This window comes from Canis lupus, chromosome 15 (genome assembly GCF_048164855.1).
Source record: "Canis lupus baileyi chromosome 15, mCanLup2.hap1, whole genome shotgun sequence".
NCBI classification, from domain to species: domain Eukaryota; kingdom Metazoa; phylum Chordata; class Mammalia; order Carnivora; family Canidae; genus Canis; species Canis lupus.
Window position 1 is genome coordinate 44,124,724 of NC_132852.1, and position 19,679 is coordinate 44,144,402.

Here is a 19,679-nt window from a genome sequence, read left to right on the forward strand (position 1 = left end):
GGGCATGAGCTCCGTGCTCTGAGTGGTATGATTAACAGCATGGCAGCTTGGTGTCATGCCTCTTGGGGTCCCTCAGGACATAGGACATCTCCCCTTGGAAGTGTGCATGGGGTACGAGATGCTGGGAAGTTCTGTGTTTTGTTTCCACTCCGTGTATGAAGACCCAAGTGGTCTTCCCTTTATCCTTGGGAATCTGAGCTGCTCTCGCTGGGGGAAGAGGAAGACACACTTTATTTGCATTTAATTTCACCACGAGGAAGCGCAGAGCAGTTGGTAAACACGAAATGCATATGGAATTCTGATTCTCATCTGCGGTGAATTTACCACCGTGTCGGGAAGTGGGGAGGAAGGTTTTTTACCTCTCTGAGAAGAAGAGCTGGTGACAGAGGTCTCTCCCGGTGGAGAGAAGCAGCCCTCCCCACTCCCAAATTAAAGTATTTCTGTTTCAATTAAAAACTATGTCTCTTTCAACTCTTGGAAATTTCTTACGACACTGAGAAGGTATTTTGCTTGAACAGAAATGATGTAAAGTCAGTGTGGACCTGCTCTAAACAATCAGAATGTGTTTCTTCCTGCAGCAGTCAGGAATAGCAGGAAAAGCATGTGCGGGGCACTCAGACCCCCTGACTGAGGACACTCAGATCCCCTGACCTAGGACACTGGGACGCCCTGACTTAGGACACATGGACCCCCTGACTAAGGACACACAGACTTCCTGACCTAGGACACTGGGACCCTCTGACTTAGGATACATGGATCCCCTGACCTAGGACAGTGGGACCCCTTGACTTAGGACATTGACCTGATTTAGGACACATGGACACCCTGACTTAGGACACTGAGACCCCCTGACTTAGGACACACAGACCCCCTGACTTAGGATATGGATCTCCTGACTTAGCACACATGGACCCCCTGACCTAGGACACTGGGACCCCCTGATGCAGGAAACTTGGACCCCCTGACTGAGGACACTTGGATTCCCTGACATAGGACACTTGGACCCCCTGACTCAGGACATGGACCGCCTGACTCAGGACACTCACCCCCCGACTCAGGACACTCACCCCAGACACTTGGATCCCCTGATGTAGGACACTCGGACTCCCTGACTCAGGACACGGACCCCCTGACTCAAGACCCACTGGAAGGGGCTCATCGAGGGGCTCGGCTAGCTCCGTGGACACACACTGTGGAGTCCACAGGGGAAGGAAAGCACAGCTGGGTCTGTGTGGCAGAAGAAGGAACAGCAAAAAGCCCAGCAGTTTGGGAAATGTGGCAACACCGCTCAGGACTAAGAACACACCTGGGAGACCCAGGCCCACCTCTACCAGCACAGCTCAAGTGTCATCATCCAAAACGCAACAGGGTGTCCAACAAGTGGCTGCTCTGGACGATTTCTCCTTTATGTTTCTTTAGGTGCCAAAAATTAAGCACTTGACACATGCTCTATGATTTAATCCCTGCAATAACCCTTTGAAGTTGTTATTCATCTTTTACAAACAAGAAAAAGGAGATTATAGAGGTGCCAAGCAATCCACGCAAGGTTGGGCATCTCCTGTGCCTTGAAGCCGGGGTCCGGCCTGAGTCCTTTACCTTATACCACGCCCGGACAGCTGAGAGCAGGACTCATTTTAAAACCTTCCACTCACAGGAAATTAACTGAAGGCATTTACAAACTCCGTGTACCATTGAGAGAAGGGAGCTAACAGGTGGGAGGAAGAACACTGCACGCAGGCGAGCCAGGGAACGGGCAGTCAGGGGCGCAGGGAGTCACCTTCATGCAAATGCCTGGGGTTTGGGAAGAAGGGAAGATGGGACCAAGCACCAGGCATCGTCCCTCCTCCTGACCTTCCATTGATCTTCTTTTCTCTAGGGATGTCTGATTCTTTTAATAGACATTAGAAGGGGAAGCAGAGCCATTTATTTATGAAACCGCTCCCTGCAGGGGACACATCCACTGACACGAGAGAGACAACCCCACACAGACCCAGGGTGCCTCCAGGGCGGGCTGAGGCTGCACTGTTGCGGTGCCGGGCCATGAAGCAGCCTGTGTGCTTCTGAACATGCTCTCCGATGAGGCGCATGTGCCTGGAGACAGCTTCTTGGAAGCTGGACCCACTATATATTAGCTATGTGCCTCCTGAGGAACTGGTATTCTCTGCCCGAGCCCTGGTCTTCTCACCAGTACCACCACTCGCTGCCAAGCATGTGGCACTGTAATGACCACGCCAGGTGACACACCAGGTCTTGCATTCAGGCAATCGGAAGCTGTAGTGCCCTCCCACTCTTAAGGGCATACAAACCTATTTCATTTTAGCCATTTACGTTCCCTTTGCTCCGATGCAAATGCACCGTGGTTGTTTTCAGCAAAGTTGAATGACCCGGTCATGTGTCAGATGATAGCAAGGTGAAGTTTGAACAGCTTGCTCCAAGTGAAAACACATCAATGCTGGCCACCTGATGGCCTCTAGCCCATGTTAGTTTCTTTACTAAGTGGATTTCTAGCTATCCTATGATAAGTACGTGCCCTCTCCGACGTCTGTTTTACCCTAAGACCGGACGGTGAACTGTTTGCCATCTCGGCACCAGCATCATCATGGCAGTGGTGCTACCCTCGACTTACAAGAAGCAGATGGTGATTATGCTGTCATGTGGCACCTCAATCTTGGAAGGAAAGACCTGGTTCAATTCCTTTATGGTTCCTTTAATCAAAACATTCACCATGCAGTTCTCAAAGGATTGAAAGATACAGAAGTTGCTAAGTGTTCACATCAATTTCTGGATAAGAAACATTGACTGCCCTGTCAACTCTCAGATATACTGGTTCACCTTCAGGAAGTGAATCTCGAAAGTAATGACTCTGCCTGTGGCTCCCAAAGATCCTCCCGCTTGTGGCTCCCAAAGACAGCACCCAGGGCTGGAGCCCACATCATCCCCACCTGAACCCTAGTGAACGCCACACCAGACACTGAAATGTTCCCCTTAACTCCCGAAGTGACTTCCTTTCTGACTCGACAACTGTTCTCGAGTATTTATATTCTAGAAGAAGGCACCAGGATTAGCTGGTCACTTTGGCAAGATCTGCGATGCCTGGAATTTGGAAATTAATGCGATTAAATGTCATGACGGGGAAAACGTTAAACACACACACCTCAAGACTAAACAAAGGAACAAGAAACTGAGTAGGAAACAGGACAGTTTTGCTACTTTGAAGTGATGCAGCTGCTTCCAGGAAAAAAGGGAAGGTGTCACGTGTGCGCTTTGGCAGGAGCGGAGAAGGTAAGTATACTGTGCCCTGGGGTCAAGGATGTCTTTCCATACTACCTTCCTCTGACTTTTTTCATCAGATCTTTGGAGAGAGAGTTTTCAAAAGGCACCTACAACTGAGGGTTTCATTTCTACAACCTGAATGAACAGAGTCCTCACAGTGATTCAATGCCCTGAGTCTCCTCCTCCATCTGGATCAGCCACCAAACCTGGAGAGGAGGACAGAGCCCGAGAACCTTCCCCAGCAGATGCTGGCATCCTGATGCAGAGCAAAACACATGGAGAAAAGATTCACATCTACCGTGTAACACCTTCACTGTCTAACCCCGTTATTTCAAAAAAGCAATTTAACATATTTTTGGTGTTTTCTAACTACTTAAAAGGGGGCTAGTGGCATTTATTAGAATTTAAAATGGAATTATATTTAAGTGTGATTTATTACTAGTAATAAAGAGCTTAAAAACAGTGTCTCTGCTCACAGCCATGAATTCATTCATTAGAGAATGCCATCTATATGCTTCCATAACGAGAAATGGAAGGAAGTCCAAATATCATAAGGGAAGGAAAGTGCTGTTTGAACAATCGTTAGCACGTACCCTCAGCCCCCAGGAGCAGAAGCCCCCTTTCTGCAGTGGACATGGGCTATACGCCGGATTTCAGGCTCATGCCCACATGTCCTAGCAAGAGAGACCACAAGCAAGACAGCTCACCGCCCGACCTTCACATCCCTTGGTGGCACGGTGGGTGTACTAACAGGAATAGAGATGTCTGTTGTGTTAATGAGGATACTGCGTCTAAAATGCTTGGCGAATGAACTGGCTCCTCCTATGTGATAAATACATGTCAGCAACATCACCCATACCTCTCCATTCAATACCTGGGAAATAAAGGGAAGTATTATTTAAAAGACGGCTTTATACCAAGAGACCACATGACAGCAGTTTGGGTCTTTAGGTGTTCAAAGGACAAGGAAATATACCACCTGAAAACCAGAGGGAGAAATTACTCACCACAGCTGGTGAACAGGCAACTTGAGTGAAGGTCAAGAAAATTAAAGACATTTCTGCAGGACGGCTGATGGCAGCACGTCAGAAGCTGGAAAAGGATCAGGACTGAACAGATCCAGATGGGCCTTTGGAGGCCAAGCTGACTGGCAAGGGTCTGGGGATTCATGATTCATTTCATCGCTAAGTGGTTCACACATCACAATAGTTCACAGAAGATACGTAACAGCGATTAGAGAGTGCTAATTTCTGTCCCATTAAAGGCATTAGGACTTTGTTGCAGCTCTCTATCTAAAATAAATTAAAATCTACAGTACGTCCTTCTAAACCGCCAAATCCAGCATGTGATCTTCGCATATCAATCTTGATCAACGAAGACGGCTCCAAAGAGGATCTGATGTGGTGCTCAGAACGGTCAGCCGCTGACCACATAGCATAGGGCGAGCGTAACAGGTGCATTCCCAGGAAGTTAAAGCATTACGCCGTCGGCACAAAGAGGCTGGCTGCTTCTGTTTCAACTCATCAAATGTAAGGTTCCTAATCTACCATGATGAAAACAAATAGGAGCTCTTGGGTCAGAGAAACCACATGTCAAATGAGGACTGGAGTTGAGAGGATCTACTCGTATCGCTTCTTGGGCAAATTACTGCTGCGTTCCAACCGACTGTTAATGCAGAACATGTCTGTTGACAGCGGGAACTTGCGGGAAGTGAGGTTTTCCTATCCTGTGGGCCCTATAATTTATAAAGGCCACTTGGTAGCCACCAGTTCTGCTGAGAGGGCTGCGAAGTCCCCTCCCCCCGGGGACAGGCCACCAGCCATCCCCTCTCCCCCACTCCACATCCCTACCAACCAAACTACTGTATTGCAAATAAAGCAGGCTGCACCCCTGCTCTGCTGCCCCATCCTGCCGTCTGTCCCCACACCCTCCTTCCTTTCCCCGGAGATTCTGAATTAGTGGCATTTCCAATGCATAACACGTGCTGCTGAATAACATCTCAAAGAAGAAAAAGCAGCAGAATGTTTTATTAAACCACATTTTTGTACAGCCTATACATGTTCATCCTGCTGGCAGTGACCACCAAGGACCGACCCCACACAGCCCAACAATCAAGCACTTTTATTTACAAGGAAACAAATAATCTGGCTGTTCACACCCAGTCTGGTGCAAGTTTAGAAATGTGGAATTTAAATAGCAACTTCGGACGCTTACTAGCCCCGGGGAGACAGGTTGGCACTGGTCCTCAGCTAGAACAGTGAGGCCGGGCTGGGGAAGAAAGAACGATGGATGAATGCCACGATGGAAGAAGCAGGGCAGCGCCGCTGCTGCAAGAGTCCCCAAATGTTTGCTTTCAGATCATGTTCAGGAGGAAAAACAAGGCAAGTTTGAGAAGGGGGAGAGGCAGCGGTGCTGAATAAGTGTTAAAGGGGACATTGTGTGCGCGGCGTGGCTGTCCCGTGAGGTTCAATGGGCGGTCTGTTCGTCAAAGGGCCTGGACATTGCAGGGCGGTTGATGGCGAGGGAGGACCGTGGTCCTACTTTCTGATGGCAAAGGAAGAAATGACAGGATGAACCTGAGCACCCTTGCCCAAAGGGATATCCGCCAAGACAGGCACAGACATTCGCGCTAGCCCTGCCTGAGCTAACCAGACTCTGGCAAGTTCATTGCCTCTTCTTCTTGCTCCTTTTCTTTTCTTCTCTGGGCTCGAATCATTTAGGTCCTACAACTGCCACTTTCACTTCATAGTGTACATTTGGATTTTTAAATTTCTCTGAATCATGGGTGACTCCTAGGTTTCTCTGAGATCATTTCTTTCTTCTCGAGGCTTCACTAAGCTTCATTATCCAATAGATATCTGCCTTCACAACAGGGAGAAGGCCCTCAGACGAATGCACTTCTCACATGCTGGAGAGAACCCTTGCAGATCATATGGTGGGCGGAAGTGTGGTGGCCTGGGGACTGCAGGACTCCCAGAGGGCGGCCTCTCAGGCCCAGTGGGGACCTGAATGTGGAATGACGGTTGTTAAAATAAAACTATGCTTCTAGAGCGCTTCAAAAAATGTAAAGCAACTTCAAATTTATCATCCACCTTTGTCTGTGACATCTTGGCAAGGAATGTCATCTTCTGAAGGAAACAATTTGGATCCAGGATAAAAATAAGCACAAGGCCATATGGAAAATATTTGCCAGAAGGCAGGACGAATATGTGCTTAGTAAGACACAGAGGCCGTGGCAGAGCCATCCAGATGCACCTGCCCTGGCCAGGCTGACACTGTGGGGCGAGGGCAGGACAGGTGGCACCATCTCAGGGGCACCCAACTAGGGTCCCCAGTTCTTCAGAGATCCTTCAGGGCAACAAACACACCCACCATCCAGCTGGCACTTAAAATTCTATAGTCTCTGCTTCCTCTCTGGACATCAGGCTTTGTCTCCACTGAAATGCAAACATCGCCGAAGTGGGTGACACCCCCGACCTTTACGCTTTGCGGGTAGGTTTCATGAGATCCTTTGCTGAGTGTGGGGCTTGGTGAGACCAGCCTGGGCGAGGTGGTGTGTGGCACGTGCCCCTGAGAGCTATCCAGATTCAGAAATGCTGGGCTGCTGCGGAACCAACCAGACCTACTTTACAACTAGTTATGGAGCCTGGTGGCCTGTGTCTGCCATGGGCACAGCACCATGCCCATGGCTAGCTTTTAGGAAATGGTTCTAAATGCTCAAATCCTGGGCCTCTGACTGGCTTCTTTTCTTTTCTTTTCTTTTCTTTTCTTTTCTTTTCTTTTCTTTTCTTTTCTTTCTTTTTCTTTCTTTCTTTCTTTCTTTCTTTCTTTCTTTCTCTTTCTTTCTTTCTCTTTCTTTCTTCTTTCTTCTTTCTCTTTTTCTTTCTTGGTTGCAATACTGAAAACTACTCAGTAGCTTGCAATTCAAACTTCCACCTGGGTTTATTTTACCTTTATGTTTACAAAAAGAATAGGACCAGCCAGGGAGAGGACCAAAGAGGTGCTGCGCAGATGCGCGTGAATACAGGGTCCCGGCCTGGGCCATCTGTGCAAACCGGGGTCCTATGGCAGGAGACAGAAGAACCACTGACTTGGCCACAGGGCCTGACACTGCTCACAGCCAATTTTCCCTCCCCTGCCCCTTGCAGAAGTTAAGTTCAGGTTCACCTTTGAAATGAGGAGAACTGATGAATCAAGTAGTAGGAGTGATTCGCCTTTCTATGCCTGGGATATTCCGGAAGGAGATCTGAGGAGCTCTGGCATTTAACCTGACCCCGCCCCCTGGACCCACTCTGCAGTTAATAGCACGGGACACCCCCTGGGACCAAGTTATCGTCCTCCATGCCTTTTAATACCACTTGCTGCCAGTGGCTTCCCTGATGGAGGAAGCCACAGAGCCATCTTCGTAGGGCCCGTCAGTTGGAGTGGGCAGAGCATGGGCCCTCTGCAGGGCAGGCCTGCACCTGCCCGCCTCCCCACCTGCTGCTTTCCAAGCCTCTAGTCCATATATGCCATCCTCCAAGCCTCCCTGAGTCATCGGGCCCACAGGGTCTGGTCTTCCCCACAACTCAGAGGGATCCTGGCATTTAGTTTGAATCCTAAACACTCTGGAGGTAACTCTACACTCCATCTTGAATCGTACTCCAAAGTATAGAGTGGGACGAGATGGTCAATGGCTCTCAAAGATGCTGGTCACCCCCACAGCCCATGTTAGAGGACGGGGCAGGGTTCCCTGCAGCCCAGAGCAGCAGCACCCTTGGCCGCTCCCTCCTCCAGCATAGCTGTGGCACCTGCTAGTTTCCCGCTCACATCACATTTGTCATGGAAGCAACATGGCTAAGAGCCCTCCAGGCAGAATTGAAAAGGCATTTTGTAATTTTAGACACAGCACTTCCCAGAGCACCTGGGTGGCTCAGCAGTTGAGCATCTGCCTTCAGCTCAGGGCATGATCCTGGAGTCCTGGGATCGAGTCCCACATCCGGCTCCCCACAGGGAGCCTGCTTCTCCCTCTGCCTGTGTCTCTGCCTCTGTGTGTGTGTGTGTGTGTGTGTGTGTAAATAAATAAAATCTAAAAAAAAAAAAAAAAGACAATTCCCATCATCCAAATGCAGTTCCACTTTGCTTGCCGAATCAAGCAAAAGGGCCAGGTTGCACATCACTTTGAATTCCTTCTAGATCTCTAAACTTGTTCTGCTGGAGAGGTATATAATGCTAGCTCCCTGTTGTATGAGCACACAGGTATGGATGCTCAGTTCATGCCTACCAAACTAAATCAGTTTGGACTAGAAAAACAAAACAAAAACAAAAAACCAAGCATGTTCTGTTTTCTTATATCCCACGGAGCACCTCACTGAAATCCATCAACACTACAAACTACACACAAGTTATTAACATATTGATTGGTACTTTCCCACCAATACCTGTAGAATTCCAATTTAGAACACAAAACATGAAGGGCTTTCAGGAAAAAATGTCCCCTGCATTCAGGGACAGCCCACAATCTCTGAAATGCAGTGTGGCAAACAGCACGCTGATGGTTGCAGCACTAGTACACCGCACTCAGATTACGGTATCTAACTCCATTTTATTAGCCTCCTGGATTGATTTTGTATTCTTGGTCTACTACAGTAATTGTTCATTAACACGTGGAACATTTCCCACCATGGGCACCACTTGGATTGTGAGTGTCATAGTTTACGGCCTGTATCTACACATTGTTTATAGGTTAATAATGTATGTGTGTCCAACAAATCATCATAATGGTCATTTATACAACCCGTAACTGGCAACGTATTGATATTTGTTCGGTGAAATGATAAGTACTCACAATTCAGGTGTGTGGCATTGGAGATTTTTTTTTAAAGAAACACTTTCACTTGTTAGGCTGAATCAGTAGTGTACGAAGTAAAAGCAGCGTGGGTCTCACATCCTGCATTTACTGGCAAAAACCATAACAGAAGCCTTATAATGAACACTGTCCCACCCCCCTGCTTTTTACTAATGCAATTAATGTGGCGATTTCAAATAGCCAGTGCAGGAAATGTCTGCTTATCTCCACCAGCAACTCCTTCAGGTGGTTTCTCTGCCTTCGTTTATGCAACGTAGATTCGTGCACACTTTCTGTGGTTAAGCATTGAAAACAATGAAGTAATCACTTCAATCTCAAGAATAGGATGCTCTGGTGTATGAAACCTAAAAGTAACAGATACAAGTTTAAGGAAACACTTTGAGGCAGAAATAAGCTTGGGCAGGAGGGAAAGACTGTATAATTACATCTGTGCTTCCGCAGAACATGGCTAGCCGTAAGAGCTGTCCCAGTGGACACTCCCTGAGCCCCTGCCATCTTCCCAACCAGACTCTAGCCAGTGTCTGAGCTGGGGCTGCAGGTGTGGACAGAACCCAAAGCCTCTAACTTTTCCATTGCAGGCGTGGATGAGAGTTCTATACTTCAGACAGCAGATACAAGATTTCAGTGTGGGACCCTGGGGCCCAAATTATTACTGGTAACATCTTCCAAAAAGTACACACCTTCCAAAGAGCTGCAGAAGGGGCACCACCATGTCCAATGGACCTTTGCAGGAGCCCCTAAATCTCACCTCCCCAGCATTTTCTGGTCAAGGGGCAGAGAATGATCCACACCTGTCTCCATGAGGCTCCTTCTCTCTCCTGCTCCCCATAATGCACACACCTGTTCCCCAGGTTTTTACCTAATTATTTAACTTAATGAAACTTCATTCCTTCCTCCTCCCACATGCCCTGACTTGCTTTCTTCTGGACGGCTTCCCATGCTCCTGGGCCAGCTGGATAAGCTGCCCCTCACTGCACTCAGGGGCCGGCAGGGCAGTCAGCCTGGTGAGCCAACTGCAGAACAGGTGCAGGTGGGAGGGCGTGGGGCTGGGAGTACTGGGGCAGCTCCATAGGTGCTCCCTGGGGCTCGAGGAGAGCGGAGTCAGTCTCTGGGGAGGGTCCACAGGCATTGAGTTCAGACACATCTTCAACAGTACTGGAGACGGATTCTGATGGATCATGTCCTCCACCCACATAGCCAGTAGCAAATTCTTTTTTTTTTTTTTTCCTCAAGATATCAACTTACTTCCTTAGATCTTCAGTCTTCAAAATAAGGAAAATATCTGCCCTAGTCTGCTTTGCAAAATGGCCTTGGAGTTATTCTATTCCCCCAATGAGCAATTCTATTTTCATTTGACAGCAGTTAAAAAGTACGGGGGCATGTGACCCGATCCATCCCAGGCTCCAGTGAGAACCCAGAAAAAACATCCGAGGAATGTCCGAACAACCCCTGCCTGCCTCTTCCCTATTTTCCACTGCTCCACGTATCCCACAGAATCGTGCAGAAGGCCAGTCTTGGTCTGAGTGTGCCGTGGGGCAGAGTGCACGTTGGCAGGTTGTAAAATCCTATCTGCAAATGTCCTATCCAGGTTTATAATCCCAGAAACAGGAGCAGTCTTTGGAAAAAGGCAAAGCATCCAGTAAAAAGTCTCTGCGACTTTGTGAAATAAATGTGGGCGTCACTGTCCCCTCCCCCATTTCAAAACTAATATGAGTTTCTGTACAGCATCTGCAAAGGTGTGAAAGACACCACGGGAGAAATTAGACAAAAACCATTTATATTACCTCTTAGAGACAAAGACTGGTAAAAACAGATCTCTCTCTCCAGCCTTTTTTCTATGTGCTGTGTGTCATGTGGCTTCAGCTACCTGAACATTGGATGAGGCCATCTTCTCATCTAAGATTTAATTGAAAAAAAAAAAGATTTTATTTATTTGAGAGAGAGCAAGAAGGAGAGAAAGCACAAGCAAAAGTAGGGGGGTGGGGCAGAGGGAGAAGCAAACTCCTTGTTGAGCAGGGAGCCCAATGTGGGACTCGATCCCAGCGCCCTGGGATCATGACCTGAGCTGAAGGCAGATGCTTCACTGACTGAGCCACCCAGGCACCCCGCTAAGATTTAAAATGAAGCTGCCCAACACCTGAGTGTGGTCTAATATACTTTGTTATTTCCTTAGTTTGCCAGGGTCACTGCTGGCTGAGTGCTCCATATCCCCAGGATCCCTTCAGCCATATGCGCCTGCTGCCCTCAAATGTATGGCACAATGCCACCCCTTTCCTTATGTTCTTTCCACATAGAAATGACGTGATGGTGAAACTTCTGGCACATGTGTGATTATTTCTTAAGCTTAAGATAACTAGAAATGGAATTCTGATCAATGGCATCTCAATGTTCACCTCGTCCATAAGAAATCTATTTGTGCATCACTGGCTCCCTATCGATGTTATTGGGCTTCTTTGAAGATACGGAGTCCCCTCCACAAAGCCCACTGCTAACGTTCTAGAGCATGTGCTGCCACAGGCATACAGAGGCTACGTCTCAGGTGAGGAATATTTCACTCCAGGCTCCAAGAAGGTAGGTTAGCTAATTAGCAACTGCAGAAATGAAATGACAGGGCCCCTGAACATAAAGCTCAGAATGAGAGAACCAAACACAACCATTTAACATTCTTTGGGGGCTTCCAAATGATGGGGGAAAAGACCAAGTGAAATAGCATGGATACAATCTTCGTTGCTGTTGTGAAGTAACACAGATCTGGATTTGCATCTAGGCTTATTTTGACAGTATTCTGAATTATCTGTAAATGACTTTAATAGGCATTTCTCCATTTTTCATTCATCTTTTTAAAATAAATTAAATTCAATTAACCAACATACAGTATATCATTAGTTTCAGATGTAGAGTTCAGTAATTCATCAGTTGCATATAACACCCAGTGCTCATCCCATCACGGGCCCTCCCTTCATGCCCATCACCCAGTTACCTCATCCCCTCACCCTTCTCCTCCAGTGACCCTTAGTGTGTTTCTTAGAGTTTAGAGTTAAGACTCTTAGGCGGGCTATTCACCTTTAACCCAAGTCTGTCTCTCAGTGACTCACCTAAACCCAACGTCCACTTAAACTCAGTATGCCTCACTTTCCTCACGTGTGATGCTGCCATCTGGACTCAGGCGTGTCTGCTCCAGCGTCACAATGATAGGAACAGGTAACAGCTACTATTATGGGCACTGACATCACTATCCTATTATGTCTGCTTCCCACTCTCCCCTCTTGAAACTTCCCATACTGGAGGGTATGGCACGGGGGAACATCCCTGGAAGATGCAGGAGAATTTCTAGGGTTCAGGGAAAGTGATGGCTCAAAAGAGAATCTTTGATAAAGGCTTCCTCTCTTTCAGTTACTCCCTTTTGAAACAAGTAACAAAACACAATTCTATGCAAACTCAGTTGGTCCATATTTAAGATCCTCTCTCAAGATGAAGTGTTGGTAATAGTCCCATGACCAGAATATTTTAAACTAACACAGCACATAATAGATTGGCAAAGCTGAAAATTGCTCCACCTTGCTGAAACTACTATGTATTTCTCCTGTTACATTAGAAAAACAATTTGGGAACGTATTATGGAAACAGTCTACAAAAATTGGATTTCTAACTACAACAGAGGATGCTGAAGTATTTAGTTACATCCTCTTCTGTTTTGCAACAGTTTGTCCACAAGAGTGAGCGTATTTATAAAAAAAAAAAAGGCTTTGTAGAAATCATTACAAAATATGATGTAGATCCGATGATCGACCTTAACAATTACAACAACATAAAGTCAGATGTTGAGTAAATGGCCAAATGGCAGATTGAGTGTTGTTTCTGATCCTAAATTTTTGAGTTTAATGAGGAAGCTTTGTCTCACTGAATCCAATTTTCACAATGATCTAAAACATTCCTCGTATCTGTGGTGCGTGTTATAATCAAGAAAAACCTACCCGTTTCACCAATATTCTCTATAGCAGGCAACATATGTGCTGTAGAGATGAACCAACTTTCTCCCATTGGGGGGCAGCCAGTATCTTAAGAGTTGTCAGAGAGATAAAAATCAATGCTCTACACCATCTAAATGCAGCATGGGACTTCAGCTTTCAGACTATATAAAGCATTAATCTATACTACCAGCTGCTCATGATTTAAGCACTCAAATTTTAGAAGGGAAACTGTCACTACGTTGCTCATACTGACAAGACCAGTCTAGAGGTCTTTAAAGTTGAGAGCATTTTCCAGGAATTGATAGAAAATAAACGTGTTTGTCTCTCACATTAAAGACTGCCTAGAAATCAAACATTGAAGTCCAACACCACTAAACTGAGAAAAAAAACAACTGAGAAATATGTATATTTCTTCACAGAGTCAGACATGTCATCTCTCTCTCCAAACTGGATTACATCGCATAAGATAGATTTCCCTCAAAGACACTAGAAAAATAAAGAAAAGCAAATAGGCTTCAAGCAGAACTATTAAAACAGCCAAAGGGGAACATGTGCAATCATTACGAGGGGGCATGGCGCTCTCCTCTCTAATGAGACAGGGCTTGGCTGCAGCTGCATCCATCATCAGCTTTCTGGAGTCAGGCGTCTCCTCCTGCAGAATCAGGCCAGCTGTTCCAGCGATGCGCCACCAGCCTCCGGCCACTGGCCACCACTGCCAGTGCCCGAGACCAGATAAGCATCTCACTGCCAAGGCCAAAGTGGCCACTGTTTCCCATTATGGAGCTGCCAACACGCTGCCACAGATACTGGGAGAGCACCGTGAGTGGGAAAGGGCCAAACACACAACCCTGAGAATGTGTTTGAGAGAAACCAATTATTCAGAGGACTTGACAGTGGAAGACTTCATTTTGCTTCTCTCTGGAAAAAACAGAATCCCAAAATGTCTGCATGCTCCCTCAGCGTGCATCTGTGAGTAAGACACCTGCACCTCTAGATTTTTCAGATTTGGCTGGTCCTATAGCTTCAAACCCTCCAAGGCTCCTGTCTGAACGTGGACAACATACCCACAGAGCACACAATGTGTGTGCACACATGTAAAGGGTCATCTGTGGGCCGGCACAGGGGAGCGGGTCAGCAATGCAGAATCTCAGGACCCCCACTGAATCAGAGTCTACATTTTGACAAAACCCACCAGGTGATTCGTACACACTTACAAACTTTGAAGAGCACTAGGTTAAGGCCTAACAAAGAACATTATTATTATTTATTTATTATTTATTATTACTTTTCTCTACGATTTTATTTAAATTCAAATGAGTTACCATGTAGTGTAGTATTACTGTTAGGAGTAGAATCCAGTGATTCATCACTTACATATAACACCCAGGGCTCATCACAACAAGTGCCCTTAATGCCCATCGGCCTTTTAAGAACACGTTTGATCCCTTCATCACTTACTTTTCATGATCCTTGAAAACAGACCCCATCATACAAATGTGGAAATATGAAAGGTAGAATATGTTTAGCCCATTCCCAAATAAACATATGTGCAAGCACGGGTATTTAATATGTACACCACCACAACAAAAAAATCCTGGATTTTGCTGGGCACATGTATAATAACCCTATTTGGGAAATATCAGAGAGTATGCTTTTATGGACCTTCAGAAAAAGTAGCTCTATTCTTCAGTGGGCTATTAATTTCGCCGTAGAGCTCTATATTTAACCGTGCCTGCTGAGTTAACAATCATACCGCGTGTGATACTCTGTCCATCTTGAGAAATGAGAGGAACAAAACATTCTGGATGTGCTATGATTGGTAGAGCTCATGAGAGTGGCATATTGATGGCCATTCCCCACTGGGGATATCTCCAAAGCTGGATCCTTCCCATCCAATGGCAACTCCCTCCGGTTTTGTTTCTTGTAGAATTGGCTTCCCTACAGATTATTGTGACCATCCTGGATGAACAGAGAATTGAAGGGCCGGAGAGGTTCATTTACAAAGGTGAGTTCTTTCTTTCTTTCTACACACACACACACACACACATGCATGCACACATCTTTCTTCTCCTGGTCTACCAGTTATCCATCTGCCTATTATTAGTAGAGCTCAAGTGGGATCCTTCAGGGCTTGGCAGAGACCTTTTGTAGCTTGCCAGCAGGTAGGTCCTGGAAAAAAATAAATCTTGTATTCTTCTCACAAAATTCACACAGCCCCTATGTGTCGAGCACTTCCAATTGAGGTAATGATATATGAATGAATCGCCAAAATCATACCTCTGCCTGCCAGCTCCTAATACCATTCAGTCTTTATACAGGCTTCACAGAAAGCCATTTATCTTTGGGGCCTAAGATTCCTGAAAGGGAAGGGAATAATGCAGCTACAATGCAGGCACTCAGAGTATAAGATTGTTATGTGAGCTGGAGGAGATGGGCCACCATTAGCATTAAGGCAATCTGCTCAACTTCTTGGGGATCGCCAAGAATCCTTAGTTAAAAACTACTCACTGCCAAAGACATTGCCAAGAATGTTTTCATGGTCTTTAAAGAAGGCTACGACAGTGAACGCAGAAGGCACCAAGTGGACCGAAGCTAATAATTACTGAGGCTACAACAGGGAGGGACTCATAGAGCTCTCCCAGCCCTGCCTCACGCTTCAGGTCATGATTCTCATTTTCAAGGAGGAGATTGATGGCCTAAATGGTAGATTGATTTGTCCAAGGTCACACAGCACATTAAGGCAGAACAACAGCTAACAGGTGAACGGTGTGGGGTAGCTTTTTACCTAAGCCATCTGCTAGCTCACCTCCCCGTGGATGGAAAGCATATACACGTATACATGTGTACATATCTACATTATATTGATATTTCCCTATATACATGTCTCCTAAAATTTCAGAGAATTCAGAGCTTTCTGCTTTCTCACAGCACTATGAATTTGTACACATTTCACCATTGCTAAAAATTCCTTCCTTATTTTTGCTAATTTCTGATATGTGGAATTGACTCAGCTCATTCATCAAGATTCAGATATCGGTTCTTTGTCAAAATTTCCCCGATGCTCCCCACCCCACGGGGAAGTCATGCTCTTTTGTCTGTGCTCCTGAAGGACCTTGTTCTGACTTGTAACATGAATCCCTCTCTGATGGCGTGATGTGTTTACCTACCCCTTGCCATTCCCTATCACTCTAGGCTGTGAGGGCCTGGCAGTTGTTAATTCATCTTTTTCTTGCCCCCACCTGATATCACTGTCTAGAACCGTACCACACGGTACCACAGCCATGAGTTATACAGGACTATTTCAATTAAGGAGAGCTACATAAAATTAAAAATTCTATTTCTCAGTCACATTAGCCACATTGAAGAACCCACAGCAACATGCACCTGTAGCTACTGCACTGAGCACCGCAGGTACAGAATAATTTTACCATCGCACTAAGTTCCATTGGACCATGCTGATCTAGAAAATACTATAATTGATGCACAGTGCAGATGTGCTGAAATCAGGAATAAAACAAATGTCTATACCAAAGCTTTAATGGGGAACATTTTCGCAAACTCAGATACAAAGCATCCCTGTCCTACCATCTAGACTTCTCTAAGACATACCTAAAATTAAAACCAGTGGTTTAGACTTCTTGTTCAAAATTATTATAGGGAAAAAATTATAACAAGTGTCAGAGAGAAGCAAGAGCTTATGTGCAGGGTTGTACACATGGAAAAATACTTTTTTCAGTGTTTCTAACCCTGTGCAATGCTGGCTGTGCTACCACACAGAGTTAGATAAACTTCTTGATTAGAATTAGGAAGAAATAATCTTTTTTAATCGATTTTATTTATTTACTCAGAGAGAGAGAGAGAGAGGCAGAGGGAGAAGCAGGCTCCACGCAGGGAGCCCAACGTGGGATTCGATCCTGGGTCTCCAGGATCACATCCTGGGCTGCAGGCGGCGCTAAACCACTGCACCACCAGGGCTGCCAGGAAGAAATAATCTAACGGATGATTCCAGACCTTATCAACGTTCACAATGTGACAACCTCCTTCCTGAGATGTTGGATGAGGCCTGGTCCACTTTGGGTCCACTTTGGGTCTCTGCCACACTGTGACAACAGGGTCCTCTTTGGCCCTCTAGGAAACACAGTTGGTGTCAGGGAGACAGTGGGTGTGTGAGAAATCAAGTTCCTACCACTAATTAGCATACATACTCAGCAGTGAAGTAAACCTTTTATTTCTTTATTTTTTAATTTTTAAGAAAGATTTTACTTATTTATTCATGAGAGACACAGAGAGGAAGGAAGAGACATAGGCAGAGGGAGAAGCAGGCTCTCTGTAGGGAGCCCGATGCAGGATTCAATCCCAGGACCCCGGGATCACACCCCAAGCCAAAGGCAAATGCTCAACCACTGACCCATCCAGGCCCCCCTAAACCTTTTATTTCTATGGGCTTGACTTTTCCCATTTCAAATGAACTTCATGGTTACTAAAGCTTCCTTCTACTTAACACTTGATACTAACTGGAAGTCAGTAGGATTACCAAGGCTTCCCTTGCTATGTTAGACCATTCAGGCAGATCCATAAGGAGCACCTGCAAGGCCACAAATCCATGCCGTCATTGTTTCTTTCCCTGCTTCTTCCCTCATTCCACTTCACTTTACATGCATATCATCCATTGCATTCATTTTCAAAAACCACTGCTGTGAGTGCTCCACCAATAGAGCAGAAATCTCCTCTGTGCTCTCCACTGCCATGAATGTTTACTTCTCCTGTTCTAGGATGTAACACGATGATGATGCCAAGGCCCTGCTCTTATGAGCTCTTCTATCGTGCTGTTCCTGTCTCTCATGCCCTCATCTGGACTCCATGGCCCTCAGGGACTGTCTCACATGCCCCATTAGCGGCGCCCGCTCCCACAGATCGCCTTCCAACCCTGACTGCACATCACACTCTGAGTGAGAGCAGAGGAGCACAGCTATCTGAAGAAACAATGTGCCCCTTCCTTTTAATCTCTGGCGATTGGTGCTCTACAGTTCTGAGACCATGACTGCCCCCACCTCCCCAGCTCATGGGCCTAGGCAAGACTATCCCAGCCAACATGAATAATAACCACCTCCATCAGAGGGATCCCAGGGAACAAACCCAAACAGAACTTCTGCTTTCAAAGTATTAGAGCATCAGGTATTACTCACAGTAACACATAACTCCACTGAAGGCAGAACAGAAATGGAATAGTCTTGACAAATGAGATTTCTTTTACAAATTATCATGAGGCCTATCATTTATGTTCCTTCTTTGTTGTTCTGGCAAACCAAATCACGTATCCAGCGTAACTGGCCACAGTTAGGGGACACACTCATCACAGAAGAAAAGAGATGCATACAGTTCGTGCCCTATTATTTCTCTCCCTTTTTCTGTCCCCCTCATACAGGCTAGATGTTAGCACAGGCAACAATGTATTTGAGTTCTGAATTCCAGTTTTGCCTTGGAAATAAAACTTCATAACACCTGAGCAATGTTTAGTTCTTTTTCCTCCAAGAAATAAGGCCAGACACCACCCCTCAAATAAAAACAGATATTGACACAGATATGAGATTGTGGTTTTCAGGAAAAGGGAAGCTTGAAGTTAATTTTACCCAAATCTTCATTCATAGTCTCTTGCTGTTTTAAGACGCTAATTCATCATCAATATATGTGTTGACCCTACAGTTTATTGCCCAAATCAGGACACTGTTGAGAGTAAAAGGAAGCGCTATTAAAGCTGAAGTGAGGGCAATCGGCAGGAAGCAGGACAGTCCATCTTAAGCAATTTGGGATATACAGTTGTCTTACCTATAAAGCACTTTTTAAAAAAGCCTAGAACCTGCTTTTTATCCTCATAATTCAAAACTAGTTCATTTTTCTATTTTCTCCTAAAACTCATTCCAAATTTCTGCTCTTAATTCTCTCTGCTGCCCAGATGCCTAAAACTTTCTTCCTCAGGAGCATCTATCTTCATACAGATCCCAACGATGATCTTCAGTAAACAGACCCCAGGCAAAACATCAGGATGGAACCAAAGAAGCCCAGATCCCTGTATTCTCTCTCTAAAAGTACCATGAATGTCTTAGGAGCAGGAACTCTGACACACGTGCTTTTCTGCATCCTTAGCTATGCCTCCCCTCCTGGGGCTCACTGGATACCATGTGCAGAGCAAAGGGACCAAATGCATCTCTTTCTTCATTCCTTCCTTATGGAAATCAAGGGAGTATTTTGTTGGTCATATATCTTGTAGAAAAATATATGAATGAGTGCTGAACAGCTAAGTGTAAAGAAAATTGTGATGGGAAAACAAAGTGGTATTACTTCTATGCAACATCTGCACACATTATATGACGATGATTATAGTAGCTGACAAATGCTATAAAGTGTTTCTACATTTACAGGTCAAAGTCAACAATAAAATATGTCAGAATTATACATTCTTTATAAACATGTAACACGGAGCAATTGTGAGCCTTTTGGATTCTAGATGAAGTCTCTTATAATGATAAGAGATCCCAATTAATCCACTGGTATTAGGCAGAGTTCTCAATCTTTTACATCATGTTTTT

General features: G+C 45.6%; 1 protein-coding gene and 1 long non-coding RNA gene across 10 annotated transcripts in view; both read right to left on the reverse strand.

The window, feature by feature from the left end:
* Nucleotides 1–19,679, reverse strand: part of DPP6 (dipeptidyl peptidase like 6) — an 826,229-nt gene that overhangs the window by 430,758 nt on the left and 375,792 nt on the right. The gene's annotated exons all lie outside the window — the stretch shown is intronic.
* Nucleotides 1–19,679, reverse strand: part of LOC140604997 (uncharacterized) — a 105,539-nt gene that overhangs the window by 70,751 nt on the left and 15,109 nt on the right. For 2 of the 6 annotated variants that reach the window (XR_012007793.1, XR_012007789.1), the window contains exons 2-3: nucleotides 10,906–11,017; nucleotides 9,101–9,465 (exon numbers count right to left, since the gene is read on the reverse strand). This is a non-coding gene — a long non-coding RNA (uncharacterized lncRNA). Of the gene's footprint in view, nucleotides 1–9,100; nucleotides 9,466–10,905; nucleotides 11,018–12,216; nucleotides 12,312–14,845; nucleotides 15,046–19,679 lie in introns of those variants that run through there. The other 4 variants (XR_012007794.1, XR_012007791.1, XR_012007792.1 and 1 more) reach the window with 4 other exon arrangements.